The 19,501-nt window shown below is 37.6% G+C and overlaps 2 long non-coding RNA genes across 2 annotated transcripts; both read right to left on the bottom strand.

Moving 5' to 3' along the window:
• Window positions 1-4,356: 4,356 nt before the first annotated feature.
• Window positions 4,357-7,550, bottom strand: LOC121156365. Its single transcript, XR_005883855.1, has 3 exons — window positions 7,511-7,550; window positions 4,707-4,796; window positions 4,357-4,394 (listed from the first exon to the last, which is right to left on the bottom strand). It is a non-coding gene; the product is annotated as an uncharacterized LOC121156365 (long non-coding RNA).
• Window positions 7,551-7,661: 111 nt separating this feature from the next.
• LOC121156353 lies at window positions 7,662-17,212 on the bottom strand. Its single transcript, XR_005883851.1, has 3 exons — window positions 17,080-17,212; window positions 12,786-12,879; window positions 7,662-7,699 (listed from the first exon to the last, which is right to left on the bottom strand). It is a non-coding gene; the product is annotated as an uncharacterized LOC121156353 (long non-coding RNA).
• Between the last annotated feature and the right edge of the window lie 2,289 nt (window positions 17,213-19,501).

The raw sequence follows: 19,501 nt of genomic DNA, 5'->3' as shown, positions 1-19,501 counted from the left end.
TGAAGAAAATTCGAAATTGTTAGAGCCGTGAGAAAATTTGAAATTGTTAGAGCTGTAAGGCATTTGGGGTTTCCTAAAATCATCAACTCACTAAGAAGGCCTTGATTATTCAGGAATCAGAAGTTCCTGTCACAGGAAGGACTGCAAGTCCCCAAAACTACACTTTCCAGACCATGCATGCCAGATTCCACCACCGCCTCATCTTATATTTTCAGTAATGGAATAATTGCCTTCCCGTTCAACAAAGCTTTTTTTAAAGTTTCATGGTGTTGCAAGTAGAGTCTGTAGTTCATTGTTGCACTTGCTGTTGATACTGTGATCTGCCTTGTTGATTTTATTTTTGACTGTTTCTGTTCAGGGTGATTATAACTGCCCTGAGTCTCTGTGCCAGAAACAATCAATGGCAATAAAATATGTATAAATAATGTGCAAAAACACAGTGATTAGCATTTCTTGCTGCACTGAATACACGGGATGTGAAGTCAGGCAAACAGGCATTGCTAGCTTTCTGCCCACCAGCAAGGATTCAACTAAAAAATGAAGGACTGGAAAGTATATTTGTGACATACTTCTAAGATTTCATGAGAGCAGATTCTTTTCACATATTCTTATTTGCCTGGTGGCATCTTATTTTATCAGTGACTTGGATTAATTACTCTATAAATTCTGCCCTTGACATCTAAGTTTAAACCTGAGAAACACAGCAAAAGCATTATCCCAACAACTCTCTGTATCTTCACTGACTTACACATTCAAAAATGGATTTAACACGTTTCTGTACATGTATATATACAGGCCTCAACAGGCTTGGAATCATCAAGGAACGTAGGTTTCTGCAGTGCACCATCAAAGCAGCAAGTATTCTTATGGACAGGGATGGGGGGGGGGGAAGATTCCCTAAATATTTTTAAATGATACAATAACACTATATTCTTAAACTTTTTAAAGTTTTCACTAAGAAAAAAAGCAGAATATCTTTTGGCTTTAGAAAGTCTTATGCAAGCAATACTCCGCTGAAGCCACGTAAAAATAACTTATTTTTATGGCTAAAGGGCAGGAGCCAGGGAGTGGCTCATCACCCATCAGCACTTTAGCCTTCTGTAGAGTAAACCAGTACTGGAACAGGGCAAAAAAACATTGTTCTTTCAATGCCAGATGCCAGAGGAATCCAGGATGCTGGCAAGCACAGGGAGAAACATGCAATTGGTAAATTTCACACTGCTCAATTAGGTATAGGGGAGAAACCATGCTTTTAGAAAGATACCAAGAAAAAAACAAACAAAACAAGAAAGATACCTAGACCTCACTCAAAGCACAGACTTGTATGGGAAAAAAAGAACAAATAGTAATTAATGTGAGATGGTGTAGAGGAGAGGCATCCACTTAAGGGCCCTACTATGGCTCTTGAGTGATGAATTTGGAAGCATGGTGTGTGCAGACAGAATCTGGTGAGCAGACACTGCAGCTTGGGCTGTAGGAGTGGGCCTTTCTATGTCCTAGATTTGTAGAAACCCCAAAACACTTGGTGTGGCTACTTGGAACAAACAGGCAGCATGGGAGGGAAAGGCTGGCACTGGAAGGGAAACCAGAAATGTGCAAGTCAGGGACATCCTGGCTCTACCACCAACTGAGTCGACCCAAATAAGTCACTTCTGCTTATTCAGTTTGGGTGCTTGCTTCCTCATTTATGAAACAAAAAGGTTGTGCCATCAGTAAGATTCCTTTTAGAGTTGTATGGCTCAAAATTGCTGAATTGTAGAACATATGCCTTCTAAATCATGACAGATAATGGCAAGCTTTATATGTAAATTTAAGTATCTGTTGCCTTGTTAAAGCTTGTTCAAAATAAACGGGCAAAATTAATTTCCATAATCTAAAAACTCAGTATGTCCTAAACACTTCTTCAAAATTTTTCTTTCTTATTTGAACGGCAGACAGAGAGGGACAATCAGAGATCTCCCAACTACTGGTTCACTTCCCAAACACATTCACCAGAACTGAAGCAATACCAAAACCAGTCTGGGTCTCCTAAATGGGTGGCAGGGAAAAAAAACTACCCAAGCCATTATTCTGCTGCCCTCCAGCACCTGAGCTGCGTGGAGCTAGGAATTCCAACTCAAAGCAAGATATCACATTATGATACAGGGTGGTCCCGTGTGACATTATAAGCAATTTCTTAACAACTATGCCAAATATCTGCCTCCAAAATATTATCATTTCAACATGAGCCTTTTAAATCTTGACCAGATGCACACATTTCAAACATCAGTAACCACATGTAGCTAGTGGCTGCTATCTGCTGTCTTGGAAAGCACAGCTCTGGATAGCTGTGTGCAGTTCACAGGAAAATAACCAAGTGCTCTAAGTCATGGTTCCATAGATATTTACCAAAATTCTCAGAGGGTCTTGAAAAAATATTTTGGATCCCATTCAATGCACTGGGCATGTATCATGTTTTAGAAAATCTCCCTGGATAAATCTTACATGAAGCCTGTCCATACAAATCATCAAATGTCTTTACTGAAGTAAGGGAGGCTTCATGCTATTTGGAAGTAGGATATGGCAAGCATGAGGTTAGCATTCTCCTCAAGGATTTGGTAAATGACTGTTAGAAAAATTAGCTCGGGGCCGGCATGGTAGCCTAGCAGCTAAAGTCCTCGCCTTGCACACAACAGGACCCCATATGGACGCTGGTTCTAATCCCAGCCATCCCGCTTCTCATCGAGCTCCCTGCTTGTGGCCTAGGAAAGCAGTCGAGGACAGCCCAAAGCCTTGGGAACCTGCACCCGAGAGGGAGACCTGGAAGAAGCTCCTGGCTCCTGGCTTCAGATCAGCTCAGCTCTGGCCATTGCGGTGTCTTGGGGAGAGAATCATCAGACAGAAGACCTTCCTGTCTCTCCTCCTCTTTCCAATAAAAATAAAATAAGTCTTTAAAAAAAAAAAAAGAACTAGCTTATGTATGTATGTATGGATTGAAACATCCCAATGCTTATCATATCACACAAGGAGTACTTCCAGCTAGAGGACAAAACATAGTAGAGAACAAAGAATTGATGCTGTATTCCCAGAAGTGACACATGGTAGATCAATATTCAGTTCTCTGAGTACACTCCACATGGGCTGCCAGTAGTCTATAATCCCTTAAACATACAAAAGGTGTAAGGTTCCTTTTTCCCTTCATCCATGCCATCAGGTGTTGCTAGTGGACTTCCAATTGCAGGCTAGTCTCACTGGAATTAGGTGGAAACTCAGTTGTATTTCCCTACTTACTAGGGAGTCTGAGCATTTTTCACATGACCATTCATCACTTGACTTTGTTCTTCTTTAAAAAAAATACTTTTTCATTTCCTTCACCAATTTCTTAACAGGATTATTTGCTTTGCTATCGTTGAGTTTCTGAAGCCCTTCGAAAATCCTGGATATTAGTCCCCTATCTGTTGTATAGCATGCAAAGATTTTCTCCCATTCTGTTGATTGCCTCTTTAATTTGTTGGTCATTTCCTTTGCTCTATAGAAGCTTTGTAGCTTATGTAATCCATTAGTTGGCTTGGACTCCCTGTGCTTTGTGACTTTTCTAAGAAGTCTTTGCCAATGCCTATATCTTGTAGAACGTTTCCTATGTTTTCCTTTAATAGTTTGATGGTTTCTTGGTGCAGTTTTAGGTCCTTGATCCATTTAGTGCTGGTTTTTGGATGAGTGACAGATGGGGGTCTTGTTTCTTGCCTCTGCAGCCTGCTATCCAATTGTCCCAACAGCATTTGTTGAAGAGACCAAACTTTTTTCTCTGGATTATTTTCAGCCCTTTTGTCAAAGTTGGCTGCACACATGTGGGCTTCACTCTGGAGTTTCTATTCTGTTCCATTGTTCTTCTTCTTCATCTTGGTACCAATACCAGACTGTTTTGATGATCACTGCCCTACAGTATGTCTTGAGGTTTGGAATTGTGATGCTTTGTTTTTTTTTTTCTTCAGGATAGCTTTGGTTATTCACGGTCTAAAGGAACTGAAATCTATATGAGAAAGTGTCCTACAACCCTATCGTTACAGCAGCACAATCCACAATAGTGAAGACATGGGAACAACCCAGATGCCCATCGAAAGAGGAATGGATAAAGAAACTGTGATACTTCTACTCAATGGAATACTATTCAGCCATTAAAAGAATGAAATTCTACCATTTGCAACAAAGATGATCTTAACCATTGTGCTTCATGGAATAAGCCAATCCCAAAAAGACAAATATCATATGTTCTGTCTGATATAAAGCAACATTCATTCAAAATACAAAACAATACAAAGGTAAAGATGCATATAAATATATTCTCATAGATTAACTGTATAATGGAGACTAGCATACCAGAAAATGAAGGAACAGTGCAGTACATATCTCTGATCCTGAAAAAAAAAAAGGAGGACTCCTAATGAAATTGCTAAATATATCTTGACAATATTATACTAGATTTTCTATCATTGCCTATAATGCCATGGCCTACAATACCATGATACACTTAACTAGTGGAATGTTGGACTACTGACTATTGCTGAAGAATTATACCATTGTAATAATATGGGGGTAATGATGTATGGAGGGGCAGTGAATAGGGAAGGAGGAGATGGAGGGAAGAATCCCTATATCTACAAAACCATACCACAGAAAACAATAATAATAACAATTAAAATTTTTGAAAAACAACTTATGTTACAAACCAAAGGAAGTCAGACTTTGTTATGCTGAGAAGCTGCCAGATTCTATTTTGCTGAGATGTGTCCACTTGAGTGGACTCAATGGAGCTGCAGCTGCAATTACAAAGCATGAAGAAGTGGGCATTTAGCTGAGATGACTCGCGGAGTAGCTATGTTGAATAGTCTTCTCTGTGTCCTTACTCCAGTTTCCTGCTAATGCCGACCTGGGGGACAGCAGTACCAATTGAAATCACTGGGTTCCTGCCACCCATGGAGAGAAACAACCTCCCAGCCTGACTCCCAGCCTCAACCCGTCTGCTGAGGGCATTTCAGAAGTGAATAATCATATGGTAGCTGTCTGACTTTTTGTCTGAATGCTCCTCAAATTTAAAAACAACTTTTAATTGTAAGTGTAGTGTTTAGGTTTAGATTGCCCTTCATCTTCCTAGGACGGATCCTCTCCTTTTTATCTTCAACTGTGTGGTAACAGAATGTTGAAAAGGATTTATCAAAGTGAAGTGTCACAATAACAATTTTGCTTATTGGTGTGAAAGAAATGAATGTATGAATTAGAAGTCTTCCTCTTGGTTTCCAAAGTCACTTCAGACTGGACAAAGGAAGGATTTACAAGCAGAAGTGTGATTTCTGGCAGCTACACAATACACCTCCACATCATGACGCAGGAGATAAAGAACTGAATGAATAAAGGTGGCCCATAGCTTATCTGAAATGCACCTGGACTTCTTCAAGAAATATTAACATTCCAGGTGTCAGATAAGAAACATTCCAGGTTTCAGATAAAAGCAGCAGGTTATCCTAAGGACTTTGTTTATCCTATCTCAGGGTTGGGGATGACCTCTAAGATCAGCTAAAGGGTAAGATAGGGTTGAGAGCCCTGTGTTCCGAACTCCTAACAGAAGCTACTAGGGAATTTGCAAAAAGCATATAAATTAAACACAGACTGGATGAACTCTAGCCTACATTATTCAAAGGGCAAAATAAATTGGTTTCAAATGTAGATGAAGGGGAGTCTATGGCCTAGCTGGAAAGAAAGGCTTAAAAGTATCAGCTCAGTGACCTGAGGCTCTACACACTGGTCAGACCCAGAGTGCTCAAAGGAGAAATGTAAAGGTCAATGAGTGGAAGTATGATTTGGCACAATCCTTTGAGAGGAATTGGAGGACAAATGTGTAACATCCTTCCAAGATTATGTTGAACTTCATTCAGCAATTCAATGTTTTGGAATATATGACATATATTATGGCATATATATTCCAAAATATAAATGTATCCAGAAGTATTCAAGTCTGTATTGGCTAAATTAGTGTAATACTAGGAATAATCTAATAACAAAAAGTGGTTAAATAAACTATATTTTTATGTTTGTGAATATGTACATATAAATTATATTATGCATCCATGATTTAATGCAGTAAACTCGTGGTAATGATGCCAAATTTGATATTATTCATGAAAAGTATATTACATTGAAAAGCCAATGACAAAATATCAAAATAGCTCCACAAAAATAATAATTATGCTAAAATTGAGGAAAAATAAACAGAATATTATAAATTTTAGTCAGTTTTGGGAAAATAAAAGTATTTTAATCTGATTTATGTAATTATGAAAAATATATCCCATGTTTCTGCCCAATAGGAACTAATTTCAGATTTATCCATTTGGAAAGTAACTTTTCTCACCAAAAGCCAGAAAAATGCTATCCTCTTGAAAGAGAAGGAACTTGTTGAACTGCTTTCCCCTTCTCCTTGAGTTGTAACTAGAGTTTTTGGAAGATTATAGTTATAACATTTATGTGAGCTTCCTGATTCATTATTACACAAGTTTCCACCTAATCTCCCTTAAAATACACTCTTTTTTGAGATAGCATGAGGCAGTGGTTCTGTTCTTTGCAAACAACAAAGGTTGGCTGCAGAAGAGAACTCCACCACTAACCCATCTCCAGGGCAGTTCTGAGAACTCCACGAAGTTATGGTGTCCTCACTCCCAGCAGCACAGACACACACAACAGCCTTTCTAATAGATTTGCTTGCTGTTTGCCAGCCACCTCCAAATTCTTTATAATTTGATCATTAAATGTATATAATCTAAGCCAATATTGTCCTGACTTCCTATTTTTCTAAATTGGGTTATTTGTTGTTTTTGCTAGTGAGTGGCTTGAGTTCCCTACATATTCTGGATATCAACCTTTTGTCAGTTGTGTAACTTAAATATGTTTTCTTTCATTCTATGGATCATTTCTTCATTCTGTTGGTTACTAACTATGCAAAAATTCTTTAGCTTGATGAAATACAATTTGCCATTTTTGCTTTTGTTTCCTGTGCTTTTGAGGTCTGATCCAAAAAACTCTTCCCCCATTCCAATGTCCCAAGCACCTCCCATATCACATTTTTCTTTCTTACAGAAGTTTCAATGTTTTGGGTCTAATGCTGATTCTAGGATTATTTGAATTTAAAGCAGCAATTACCAAGTGATTTTACAAAATTCATTATTGCTCATAAAAAAATCAAACTTTTATAGAAAAGCCCTCATCAAAAGAGAACAATTACAAAATATGCCATTTTTCTTCATCCCTTCATTTCACAATGGCAAGTATCTAGTGATTGGAGCCAGTTAGTTCTATGATTAAGCAACAGTTCCACAATTTATTTGTTCCATATCCTTAGGCAAATTACACAGTCTTCCTCAATTTCAATTTTCTGGGGATACTTACATTTTGAGCTTATGCGGATGAGAGATTAAGAATGTGAAGTACTGGACACAATGTCAGTTAATGTTTAGTACTAGTACTATTCTTAAAGACTTACCTTTATTGGAAAGTCAGATTTACAGAGAGAAGGAGAGACAAAGATGAGCCAGGAGTTTCTTCTGGGTCTCCCATGTGGGTGCAGGGTCCCAAGGCTTTGGATCATCTTCTACTGCTTTCCTAGGCCAGAAACAAGGAGCTGGAAGCGAAGTGGACCAGCCGGGACACAAACCAGTGACCATACAGGATCCTGGCACATGCAAGGTGAGAATTTCAGTCACTAGGCTACCACACCCGGCCCCAGTTGTACTATTTGTTAAACAAAGTAAATTCTTCACTGAGAAACATTTGCAACATTTTCTGAAAATTAAGAACACACTCTATTTCAAGTAACTATCCATGACATAAACAGATGTATTTGGAATACTACAAGGGAAAACAGTCTTAAATTTTCCATCCAATATTACCAAACACTCACACATGCAGGATTCTACCACTACCACCGCCCTTGGTGATCTTTTCATTTCTCCACAGAAAAACTAGAACACAAAGTTCCTTCTTAACCACAAGTTAGAGTGTATTTTAAGTTAGAGGTCATGATACGTTCATTTGGAAAAATATTCATTAGTGTTTATACACACAGAAATCCACACAAATATACTTTGTCTGTGCATACACACACAACACACATTTACTCATATGTATATCTGATCTATAAACTAATAAGATCAGGATTTTAGTACTTAACTAATATAAACGAGTGAGCCAATGGGGAAGTCCAACCACTTACATTAACCACAAGATTCATGCTTGCCTCTTACCTTAACAGTTATCTAACACAAACACATTCCACATTCTCACACAAATTGTTCTGAGACAGAAGGAAAGAGAGAAGAGAAGGAAAGGAGAGTAAGACAGAAGACAGGAAGAGAAGGAAGGAAAGGAGGAGAGGGGTGAAGGATGGAACAGAGGGTAAGAGAAACAACACAAGGAAGGGGTATATGTTGGACTAGAGTCCAAGCTTGATTAGTTCAGGGAAGCCATTTCTTTCTTGCCCACCTAGAGCTTGCTCAGACTTGCAATCAAGCTGTGTTACAAGGTGGATGATATCTCTACAAGACTTATTACTGAAATTAGTGAGTCTCAGATTTAATATTTTCATCTTGGTTCTTTCGCTTTTTGAATGCAAACAACTGAGTTTCTGTTGGTTTTGAGTGTGTTCCTCAGAGCATCCCCAAGTTCCTGATTTTTTTCTTCTCAGTTCCTTCTTGTTTACTATCCAATTCAATAGCTACTGACCCCTGTCCCACCCAGCACTAACTCTGTGGGTTTTAAGCCCTCCCCTTTCTGAGCTGTGATTTCAAGTACAGCTACCTCCATACATAGTATGAAAATTAGGATTATTAACCCACAGAATTTCAGCACCATATTGAAAAGGTTCTTTTGGGGCAGCCCTATATTTGGAGAACTCTTAGGATTAAGCAAAATATGCAGGAGGGAATATTGTGGTGTAGCAAGTAAAGCCAGAGGCTGCAATGCTGGCATCCCAAAGGGCACCAGTTGAAGTCCCACCTGGTTCACTTCCAATCCAGCTCTCTGCTCATGGCCTAGGAAAACAGGAGAAGATGGCCTAAGTGCTTGTGCCCTGACACCCACAAGGGAGACACAAAAGAATCTCTTGATCCCTAGCTTCAGTCCAGCCCAGCACTGGTTGTGTGGCCATTTGGGGAGTGACACACCCTTTCAAATAATTAATTTTAAAAAGAAAAATATGGGTCCTGCCAATTTAAATAACAGAATCTCCAAAAATGAATAATACTATTGGGAAGACAAGGCATTGAAATTGAAATATATATACCACAGTAAATTAATGAATCTGTTCAATTGTAAATTCAGTGCAAATACAAATTATTTAAATTTTTGATGTATTCAAAAAGGCTGAGGCAAGAAGTTGACAAAAGCAAAAAGAGAGCTATTTACAAAAGCCACTTGGACACAGATTTCATTGGTTTTAGAGAACCTAGGCAGGGGTTGATGTCAGCTTGGTGGAAGTGCCATTGCTGGTCTTAACAATTGTTAGAGATTAACTTTGTAAGAGAAATCTGTGCATACCTGAGAGACAGATAGAATGAGAAGGAATTTCTAACTGGGTTTAAGAAATTCCTTGAGAAAGAGTTTATCTCAGACTGAAGATGTAAGCCCTCCTCTCACATTACTTCTTGTCTCCAGCTATCACTAGATTTGACAAGAAAAATTTCATCTTGGGGTCATCTTCAGAAGTGGCAACAGGAAAGGTAAGCAGGCTATATGAAGATATGAAACAGTTGATTACCTTGAAGAAATATTCAGCATATCCTCTGCATATACTAATTCTAAGAATGAAATAACATCTCAAATCAAGAAACATTATAAACAGATAACTAGTTGGGCTTTTCATTTTCCATATTTTCAGACAAGAGTTGAAGTCAGAAGAATTTTAACTAACTTTTTCAAGGAGATGGGCTGATAGTAGGATAAGCTTTATTTACATATCTGCTACAGGTGGGATGACCATTCTTCAAGAATTTTCTCACTACTCATAGCCCACCAGGAAATTTTCCAATTGCTGACACAGATTCACAACTTTCCTGAAATTAAAAGTGGAGTAAACTGGTGACAGAAGTGTTTTCTAATCAACTTGCTTTAACTGATAAAACAGTTTCTAAAAGCATACTCTCAAGGATTCTGGATTTATGAAATACAATCTAAGATGGTCAATAGCCCTTATTCTTTTTTTCATCCTTGCAGAACATTATTAAAAATTTCAGTGTGGGGCCCGGCACGGTGGCGCAAGTGGTTAAGGTCCTCCCCTTGCACGCCCGGGATCCCATATGGGCGCCAGTTCTAATCCCGGCAGCCCTGCTTCCCTTCCAGCTCCCTGCCTGTGGCCCGGGAAGGCAGTCAAGGACGGCCCAAAGCTTTGGGAACCTGCACCCGCGTGGGAGACCCGGAAGAGGCTCCTGGCTTCGGATTGGCATAGCATCGACCGTTGCGCTCACTTGGGGAGTGAATCATCGGACGGAAGATCTTCCTCTCTGTCTCTCCTCTCTGTATATCCGCCTTTCCAATGAAAAAATAATAAAAATAAATCTTTAAAAAAAAAAAAAATTTCAGTGTGTACGTGGCCACTCAACATTACTAAATTACAAACACCACTACACTGTCATTTGAATGTAGTTGACATGTTTAGCCAATAAAAATATAATAGTCAGCTATAAAAATGGTTCCTAAAGCTTTTAATGTTAGTAATGTTCCAAATTTATCAGTACATTTCTTGAACAGAAAAAAAAAAGAAAAATGAAAGTTTTGATTTGTGAGCATGAAGTATCAGGTTCTTTCTCTTTTTTTCTGTATTTGTCTTCTACCACTTCAGAAAAGACCCTTTGTTTACTCTCACAGGTACCGGCAAGGGTTACTCTCTGTTGCTGCCAAGAGATCTGGGCATGGCACAGCCAAGTGGAGTCAGATGACTGTTTTGCTGAAACAAGGATTCTGAGCCTGAGAATTCAGCAGCAAGAAAACATCCTCATCTCTGTTATAGACAAGTCATCAACGGTGTCGACTAATGGGAAGAAAAGCAAGATGGAGTCAAAGCCCCGATACTTGCTCAGTCACAAGTGTTCAGTTAAACACTAAGTTAGAAAGAACAAACTGCAGTATCAGTGATATTGGTCTATCTGGGTGGGTTTTAGCAAACGAATACACATTCTTTCCTAAAACTGAATGTTCGATGTAAAATAAGACATTACAAAATAAAAATTGGAATGTTTCATGAAGCAGAAGGATTTTTCAGGACTTTCTTAAAGGAATATGTGCCAGGAAAATTTTTGTAACAATTAAATAGTATCTGTTCTACATGTCTAAGTCATGGAAAACACCAAAAAGTTATTCTTTTTCTTACTTAAAGACAAATTATAGAGTCCTGTTCAGTGAAAGTACTTGCATGGGGCTCAATTTAAAGCCCAGCAGTGAGATCTTACGTGAGATTCACAGTCACATTCTTTGCTATTGCAGGCATAGTCTTAAATATCATGTCTGGGTTCTTTCCTATTGTATTTCAAAGAAGAGACAATTGTGTTAATAAATTTTTATTTTACTGATGGGCTAATGGTAATTAGTGTTTAATACTTTTCCCTGAAAAATAAACGTGAGTATAATTTCATGATACTGCAAATTCTAAATTTGTCAGATTCTTTTGCACACAATTTGCTGGAATAAACTTTCATGAGCTAAAAAGGAGAGATGTGAGTTCTTTTCTGTGAAAACTGAAATCTAATGTAACCATTCATCTTTAAAAGGAATTCATTGCCACAGAAGTTATGGATAGTTTCTGATTTATGAACAAGTAGGTCTTAGAATACAAATCCGTACTACATTGATCTTTATACTATTGCTTAGCCCCATTCTCTTGCACAGTTTCTATTAAGATGTAAGGAAAGGAAGGCTTCATTGCTTTTTACTTTTCTTACTATCCTTCTGTGATATGAATCACTTTGACATAAGGCAAATATGAAGTTTAAAATTTGAAACAGATTTCTGCTAAATAGTTTCTTAAAATTATAACATTAGATTCCTACATACAATAAAAGGGAGGGGTACGTTTGAATACTTTTTTGGTTTAGAATTCTTTTTCTATTTTTTACTTTTTTGGTATTTCATTTTTAAACTTTAATTTTCAATTAGTTTATATCAGGTCCAATGTGATTTGTAGGTATGATTCTAAGAACATATTTCCTTTTTCCTCCCTCCTACTCTCATTTTTTCTCAAGTTTGAGCATTTAAAAATGTTATGCATAAAAGTATGAAACATAATTAATTTATAATATGTCAGCCTAAGAAAACACAAAGTCTGCAGAATATTCAGAATCAGAGGTGTTTTGTCCTGAAGCTGCTCTATACTGCCTGGCCCCTCCCCTCACCAGTAAGGACAGAGTGTTTTCAGAAGTAGGCTGCAAGGACTGGCATCTTCTCTGTTATGGCTCATGGAAGTTCACTTAATCTGGAATGATGGAAGACAGCAATACCAAGAGGGATTTTTGATGCAAATGATGATCTGAGACGGATGAATGGAGAGGGCCAACACCTCCTCTAGACTGAGGTACTGGTCATAGTTAGGCTGTATTTCTTGCTAAGTACATGTACCTACTGGAGAAGGGAAAAGCTCCTCATTCACTCATGGTGCACCCTGGATCTGTGTACATGCACAGAAGAGATACAAAACTGCCCAGTGGAAAGCAAAAGCTTGAATTAGAGCAGTACTGAAGAAAGCATGGACTTTGACTGAACTCTCTACTCACCCAGGTATCCATCGACAAAGGACAGAAGTCTTCTTGGCTTAAGGTGTTTTTCCAATTACCAATTCAATCAGAAATGGGGAAATAACAGTCTAGGCTATAGAGAAAGAGAAAGAGAAAGAGAGAGAGAATTAGTGTGTAGATTTATTGCAGATAAACAGATTTATGTACATTATACCTTAGTATATATGTCTGTGTGTATATTTGCTTATATTCTCATTACATATTATTTATTATACATTATTTTAACTAAGATTGGGTTCCTGGAACCCAGTTTAGGCCTTGACTAGCCCTGGTGCTGCAAATATCTGAGGAGTAAACACCCTTCGGATGCCTCTGTTTCTCAAATAAATAAATAGATATTAAAGAATTAAGCATTATGAAAACATGGAGTTCAAAAGTAGAAATTCTCAGAAAGGCAATCTAGAAGTTGGAAAGATAACCATACAGTATATATCTTATGGCTGGAATGAAAAATTCGCTAGAACTACTCAATAAAAGATTCAAGACGACAGAAAAATAATTTGAACTGAAAGCCAGATCAGTAGAAATTATTCAAACTGAAATACAGAAAAACTGTACCAATATTAAAGTTCCAAGAGAAGAGAGAAGGTGCAGAACAAAGTAATTGAAAAAAGACTTAGTGAAATCTTACCTGATTTGATGAAAACCATTACTCTGCACTTGCAAGAATTTCAAAGAACATAAAATAGATCACCTTTCTGCCTGAAGCTCTCCTCTGTGGCTTTCTTTGTGTACTTGATGGGTCCCCTCATACTCTCTTATTGTTTCTTCCCTACATGTTTCGTTTCCTAAAATTGTTTTCTTCAGTGAATGCATTTTAAAACCTTATGCAACTCAATTGTTTATCTATTCTACACACTCACATTTATTTTCATAGGAAGATCGACAATAGACATGAACTCTTTTACACAATTTCTCTAACTAAAAAGGGGAGAGTTCAAATGCCTATAATAAAGACACCTTTAAAACTTGCAATATGACTTCCCTATTTCCACTGCCTGGCTAAAAGTCTCATCACAGATATTTCATTAGCATTCTAAATATAGAATGGAGATTTTTTTCTTCTGTTCCATATTTTTGTAATTGTACTAAAATTAGAAGTGTACAAGAGGCAAATAAAAACCTGCTACCTTCTTTCCCTCAATACTTAGTTGTCAAGTCCTGCCAATTCTATCAACAATAGTTTCTTTCCTGCTCACTCTCACTACTTAAGGATTTTATTACTTGCTCGCCCAACCTGTCGAACAGTGGTAATTGGCTTTCAGGACCTTGTTGTTTCTGTCTGTTTGCCATCCAAAATATCGTAGTCAGATTAACATTCCTGAAGCCGAATTTTGATCATTTCACTACTAAACAACAAAAAGATTCAGTGGTTTCCCATAGTTTGTAAAATTAGGTCTACAGAGAAGAAGGGAAGATGTAAGGTAAAGAACATTATTTGTGGGTAGGTACATGTCCCTTAAGAAGTGTAAATGATCTAAGCTTTAACATTATGTAAGTTTTGGAAGAGCAGTCACATCAACTTTGGGAGATGAAAAGTTGAAGACACGTGGCCATGGGATATGGTGAACAGATGGGCAGATTTAGGGTAGAGAAGATCCCACCCCAGGTTTTTTTCAGCCAAAGACAGACAAGAAGACAAATTGACTTAACTACTGAATAGGAACCTCTTTCTAGTAAATGAAGAGAACTTCCAGTGTAGTCAACTATAAAAAGCATTACAGAAAATATCTCTGGAAAATTCAGTTTTGGTACTTAGGACCACAGAAGAACTCGTAGTTAGTTCCATGTGGATCTGGATATGAATGTCTGTGCAAGTCCTTGGCAATCTAGACATTCTTAACAATGGGAAGCTGAAGAATCTTGGTTACTTGGGATGAAACTGCTTCATCTTATAAAAATATTATTGCCAGTGCAGTGCTACATCAGAAGACATAAAAAGATTTCTACCACTTTACAGTTTTGTGAATGGAATAAGCACGTAGATTTTCCAAATTAGCTAACAAATTCTTCAGATGTTGGTTGGACATGGGTCAAATTATTTAACTAAGTCCATTGCTCTCTCTACTTATGCCACAGGTAACCTTTGATTCAGACTATAAATCATAATGAATTCAGAATTCATAGGATTCAAATTTAAAGTATTTCAATATGAGGGAATGCGTGTTAATTAGGTATGCACTGTGCCTAAAAAGAAAGGCTAACCAAACTCCAAAAATGAAAGAATAACAACTTTCCTGTGCATTTAACACAGTGATTAAGATGCTGTTTTGGCTGACCATATCCTATACTGGAGTACCTAGGTTCAAGGCCCAACTCTGCCTCCAATTCCAACTTCGCACTATTGCCCTTTCTGGCACGTAGCAGATGACGATTCAACTTGTCAGGTCCCCGGCATTGTCTGCCTCCTGGCATTAGCCTAGCTGAGTCTCTGCTTTTCGAGGACTGAACCAGCAGATGTGAAATCGCTTTCTCTGTGTCTATTTTTAAATAAAATTTTTTTTAAAGTCTAACTTTCTTCTTTGTGATTGTTGTCCTCTTACATGACAGAATAAAGATCACTGCAAATCTCTTCTACAGTTGCTGAAGACATACTCCTCATAATTGCATCAAATTTTATAATGACTTCCTCCAAAATTACCAAAGATGTTATTAAATGTAGTAATATAAGTAAATATCACCTAAATAAATTAGAACAGATTGAATTTAGTTAGTCATGAATTGGAGAACAATTATTTTGTGATGTATATCAAATTTTAGCCTTCTGCAGGACAGAAATTTTCAGAACCTTCAGCTTTTTTATAAGACCTCAGGACTCTATGTAATTTTCAATAATACTAATGTTTTTCTTTTTATCCAGATTAAGTTTGTAAGTCTAGCACTTCTAATTTTATTGATATTATAGTAAAATTTAACTAAAGCAGATTCTTTTGAGTATGAGACACTGTCCCATGGTAGTGAGGAGCCTGAATTCTAGAATTATTCATGCACTAACTCTACCACTTCCCAGCTATGCTTCTGCTCCTCTCCTTAGAAGATGTATTTGTAAACATCTTTGACTTTTTCTGTGTGCCATTTTTGTGTGTGTGTGACCAAGATATTGGTAAGTACCATGAAGTGTAATTGAGACATAACAAAGGTCAGTTCTTACTACTGTAATGTATGAATTGAAATTAACATGCATTATTTCTTTTTTTGCTAGTTTGCTCAGAAAAACCTCTAGTACTCAGGGAGATGGAGGAAGGAGGGCATTTGACCAGGCAGTCTGGAATACTGATTGGGAAGTCGATGTGCCCAGGTTCAATCCCTGATTCCAGTTACCTGCTATTGTGAATCCTGACAGGCAGAAATGACAACTCCAGTGATAGAATTCCATCTATCCAGGATACCTGGACTAAATTCTTGGCTCTCAGCTTCAGCCCATTTGGGGCTATCTCAGACACTCGGGGAAAATACCTTGTGGACAGGACCTCTCCTAGCCTCTCAAGTAAGCAAATGAAAACTTTTAAAGGAAATGAGAGATTCTAACAGTATTGGATTTTTTTTAAAAAAAGTATGTGTGTCAGTTTTCACTCTAACATAGAATGAGAATTCCTATTTTTCCACATATTTACCCAGACTTATCAATATTTTTAAGCTATCCTGAAGAAAATCTAATAATATTTAACTGTGATTTCAATGTGCATCTCTCTGGTGATTAAGTAAATCAAGTATTTTTCTTAAATTTGTTAGCACTGAGGGACACTTTTTAAGTGCCTGTTCAAATCTTTTGTTTTTTTGTTTTTTTTTGTTTTATTATTGATGTATAAATGTAATACAACAAACATATTTGTGTATATTTTACTAATTAGGAATATCTTTTGATAAATGAGTTCTTAATTTTAACACCTGAAGCAATATTTTTCTTCATTTTTAGTACATTTGTGATTGAATATATTAATCCTCTCTGCATTCTGACTTGTCCTACTGATCCATCTTATGGAAACATTACACTATTCTGATTATTATGAACATGCAGTAAGCACTACATCAACTACACCAAGTTCTCCTCCTGTTTTCTTCTGTTTGAGTGGCTTGCCTATATCTAGCCCTCCGAAATCTCATATTTTCCACTTAAGCAAAGTGAGGGTAGTCCCAGGTCCTAGCCAGTAGCTGAGAACTCCACTGGTTGCCCATGTGGGTGAGCTGAAATGCTTGAACACAGGCACTCCTGCATGGTGTCCTGGATTAAAATTACATAATTAGAGTGAACTCAACTCACTTGTGTACTTACCTGTAAACATTTTTATTTCTGAAATATTATGAATCTTGGTCGATGTGTTCATGACTGAAGTTGCCCTGAAATTTCTCTCTCGGAATTTCCTGGTCATGTTTTGAAACTGAAGTTACACTGGCTTCATAAATTGTGAAATACTGTCTGTTTTTTAATTTCCCAAAAGAATATAACATTGGAATATTTATTAGAGTGGAATTTAAGCTAGAAACTCAATTGTGTTTTTAATCATTATGAGACGTTAATAATTTTTACTCATTTTGAAATTTTAGCAGCTAGTATTTTTAAATATTTCCAGTTTTTAAGGTTTATGTATTTATTTTGAAAATCAGAGTTACAAAGCAAGAGAGTAAGAAACACAGGCAGTACAATATCTATCTACTGATTTCATTCCACAAATGGTCGCAGCTGGTCAGCAGTGGCCCAGGCCAAAGGTGAAGCCAGAGGCTTCATCTGGGTTTCCTATGTGGTGGGCAGGGGTTCTCACTTGGGTCATCTGCTGCTTTTCCTAGGCTATCAGAAGGGAGCTGGATCAGAAACAGACCAGCTGAGACACAAGCTAATGCCCATTTAGGGTGCCAGTGTCAAGGTGGCCTCCAGTAATAGCTTAACACACTACACCACAACACAGCCCACATAAATTTTCTCATTTTACAAAATTTGTAACATAAGAGTTAATACTTAAAAGTTATTAGCAACATACCTATCATACATAAAAGTTACTAGCAACATACTTAACATCAAAATCTGCAGTAGATGAGATCTCTTTCCATTTCTTAGTTATTAAGAATCTGCCTTGGGGCCTGCACTGTGGCTCACCAGATTAATCTTCCCCCTTCAAGCACCAGCATTGCATATGGGCACCAGTTCATGTTTCAGCTGCACCACTTCACATCCAGTTCCCTGCTTGTGGCCTGGCAAAGCAACAGAGGATGGGCCCAAAGACCTTATACAATTACGTGGCAGACCCAGAAAAGGCTTCTGGCTTTGGATCAGCTCAGCTCTAACAATCGCAGCTGTCTGGGGAGTCAAACAGTAGCTGGAAGATCATTCTCTATGTCTCTCCGTATCTATAAACCTGCCTTCGTAATAAAAATAAATAAATCTTTTAAAAAAGAGAGAGAATTTACCTTATCAAAATAAATCAGGCTGCTATAATTCTCAAAAATAGATAAGATCTTAAAAATACTGAGAATGCATTTTACTTGAGTTATGGATAGGTGCAGTGTCAAACCTAACGTATTTTGTACCCAGAAGCAGCTATTTGTAAACAACCCTTTTTCTCTATGACAGAAGTGTTCTTGGTAACAATAATGTAATTAAATAAATTTAAAATTAAATTTAAAATAAATTTAAAAACTAATGATAAATAACTAGTTATTTTAAATAAAATGACTAATAATTTTTATTATTGTGCCCAAAAAATAAAGACACTGAAAAAAATTTTTTTTTGGAGATTTATTTATTTTTATTGGAAAGGCAGATTTACAGAGAGAAGGGGAGAGAGAGAGGAAGATCTTCCATCTGCTGCTTCACTCCCCAAATGGCCACAATGGCCAAAGCTGAGCCAATCTGAAGCCAGGAGCCTCTTCCACATCTCCCATGCGGATGCAGGCTCCCAAGGCTTTGGGCCATCCTCGAATTTTTTCCCAGGACACAAGCAGGGAGCTGGATGGGAAGTGGAGCACCTGGGACATGAACTGGCATCCATATGGAATCCTGAAACTTTTAAGGCAAAGGATTTAGTTGCTGAGACAAGAGCATTGGGCCCTTATTTATTTAATATGTAATCCTGTGAGCAAAAAATAAATAAAATATATATTCTAGTTGAAAATGCAAATAAAATTTAAGGCTTAGTGCTTCACAAGAACATTAATGTGTTTTGAATACCTTATGGCCTTGGGCTTAGAACATTAATGTGTGCAAATTTGTTAAAGACTTAGTCAATTGATCTTGACATATTCACAGTCAATACAATCAGTATAGCCAGATTTATATTTTCACTCAGAGGTGACTAAAGAACATTTTTACTTTATTTCGTTTTTTAAGCGTCTGTGATTTTCCTCATCTCTTGTCATTTGCTTTTTCTTTCCCTTTTTTAAACATTTATTTATTTTTATTGGAAAGGTGGATAAACAGAGAGGAGGAGAGACAGAGAGAAAGATCCTCCATCTGATGGTTCATCCTCAAGCGGTCACAGTGGCTGGAGCTGAACCAATCCAAATCCAGAAGCCTCTTCCGGGTCTCCCACATGGGTGCAGGGTCCCAAAGCTCTGGCCCATCCTCAACTGCTTTCCCAGGGCACAAGCAGGGAGCTGGATGGGAAGCAGAGCTTCCAGGACTAGAACTAGCATCCATATGGGATCCCGCTGTGTTCAGGGCGACGACTTCAACCACTATGCCATTGCACTGGTCCCTTTTC

The sequence above is a fragment of the Ochotona curzoniae genome, unplaced genomic scaffold (assembly GCF_017591425.1).
Source record: "Ochotona curzoniae isolate NIBS_2020 unplaced genomic scaffold, NIBS_Ocur_1.0 contig_3368, whole genome shotgun sequence".
NCBI classification, from domain to species: Eukaryota; Metazoa; Chordata; class Mammalia; order Lagomorpha; family Ochotonidae; genus Ochotona; species Ochotona curzoniae.
Note: the sequence above shows the minus strand (reverse complement) of the source record. Positions and strands in the feature narration are given on the sequence as shown.